The following is a 1895-nucleotide window of genomic DNA, read 5'->3' as shown; positions in this document are numbered from 1 at the left end:
GGTCACAGCTCGTTCCGCCATGCTCAGTCTGCTCTCAGCCTAGCCGAGGAGGTTTTGGAAAAGCTCCTCATGGGATTGGAGAGACGGCTGAGCACTTCTGAGTATTTGCTGTGCTTCACTCGAGTTTGGTTCTTAGACTGATCTCAGGAGGCTAACAGCCACTCCTAACTCCAACTCCTAGGGATGAGACACTTGCCTCTGGCCTCTGTGGGCACCCAGCAACTCGTGCACATGGATNGGTAGGCACACATTTACACATAAATTGAAAAGTCTTGAAGTAATTTCAAGGTTGCTCATTAAATAAAGATAGTGAAACAAGGGCTGAGAAGACAGTTTAGTAGGTAGAGCGCTCGAGCAGCATGCACAAAGCCTTGGGTTCAATCCCGAGCACTGGATAAANCCAGGTGTGCGAGTGCTCACCGAGAATCCAGTCCAGCGGAGGTCAGGAGAGTCAGAAGTTTAGGATTGCAGGAGACTAGAAGCACAGGTCTATAGAGTCAGGAAAACACCTGAAAACAAAACAAAACATGTCTTTAACCTTCTCTTGAACACAGGTAATCCAAGCCCAAACTACCCTCTCCATCCACCCTGCCAGCCCAGCAATTTTGACAGAGGCTTCGGCTCCCATCATTCAAAGTGGGAACCTTTATCTTAATCTATATCCAAAGTACTTCCAAGTACATGAGGCTGAGCTTATATGAAAAAGAAATGTGTGCACTTCTAGCCTTAATCCCTGGAGCACCAGCCCAGACGCAGCTAGCAGNAGGATCTTCCCTGTGAACTATGCAGTGACACCCACATCAGATCATGGTGTGGGGATCCACAGAGCAGGAATTAAAGGAGGGACTCCTGAGTCATTGTCTCTAAGGATCAAGACAGAAAAGTTGGGCTCAGGCTGAAATCAAACGATGATGGTCTTTCTGGTCAGCTAGTCTGGGCTAACACCTCTCTGCTGGTGTGAAATCTGGAAGAGAGGTGACCCAGATAACACTGTGAAAACTCTTTAGGCTGGAGCTCTGAAAAGGTGCACGAGGTGCTCAAAACAGGCTTTAGAGAGAAGATTAAGATACTCATTAAGTCTAGGATAGTTANTAGTGGACATGTTGGTTTTATCTTTAAAAGTGTAAATAAAAGCAGTCATCCTCAGTGAAGAACGGTCCTGTGGACAGAAACAATCTTCTTNATTCAGCACACCTTCTGTGCAGACGCTGGACTGAAGGACAGACAGACAGACCCAGAACTGTGGGCACTTACACTCAGGCCTACTTTTATCTTTGTGCAAATGACTACGCTTTACAAAGACCTACTTCTAAGACTCAGATGCCATGAACGTGTAAACACAGCTGAACTCTGGACANATGAAGCTCGTCTAAGAGCCAGGGAACATGGCTGAAGGAAGGCCTTTTCATCTTACACGATGGCGGGAATCTTGTCATGGTGTGATTGGCTGTTGTTTTCAGATTCCAAGATGTAGCCTGTTCCTGGTTCTTCAGATGTAAAATTATCAAAGGATTTACTGACTACTCTAGAAGAGTGTCTCTCCTGGAAACCTAATGCTTTGTTAAGATCCTGATTAGGATGACTGACAGGCTGTTTTTACTCCAAGTGAACTATAGTGCTCCTTGTATTACTTTAGCATTCCTTTTTAAATATGCAATAGTAGACATTACCATACATTACATAGGGTAGACTGCCTTTGATAGTTGTTTTAAGTTTTCTTGGTTGGTGTGTGTAAAATGCCAATTAATCAATACTGGTTCATTCTGGGTAAGAATTATTTCAAGAATTANCATGATTATCACTAAAAGTCAACTATCTGCATTTAATGTGTGTCCCCTGTTTTTTAACTACGGCGAGCATAAGCTGGGCATAGTGGCACACGCCTTTAATACCAG

At 44.3% G+C, this 1895-nt stretch overlaps 1 protein-coding gene across 4 annotated transcripts in view; it reads right to left on the bottom strand.

The window, feature by feature from the left end:
* Tprkb (TP53RK binding protein) overlaps window positions 1-1059 on the bottom strand; it is a 6618-nt gene extending 5559 nt beyond the window's left edge. For 3 of the 4 annotated variants that reach the window (XM_029478968.1, XM_029478967.1, XM_029478969.1), the window contains exon 1: window positions 421-1059. The gene's annotated coding sequence lies outside the window, so the exon portion shown is untranslated. The remainder of the gene's footprint in view (window positions 1-420) is intronic. The other variant, XM_029478966.1, reaches the window with a different exon arrangement.
* Between the last annotated feature and the right edge of the window lie 836 nt (window positions 1060-1895).

This window comes from Mus caroli, chromosome 6 (genome assembly GCF_900094665.2).
Source record: "Mus caroli chromosome 6, CAROLI_EIJ_v1.1, whole genome shotgun sequence".
NCBI lineage: Eukaryota > Metazoa > Chordata > Mammalia > Rodentia > Muridae > Mus > Mus caroli.
This window is presented reverse-complemented; position numbering and strand designations above follow the sequence as displayed.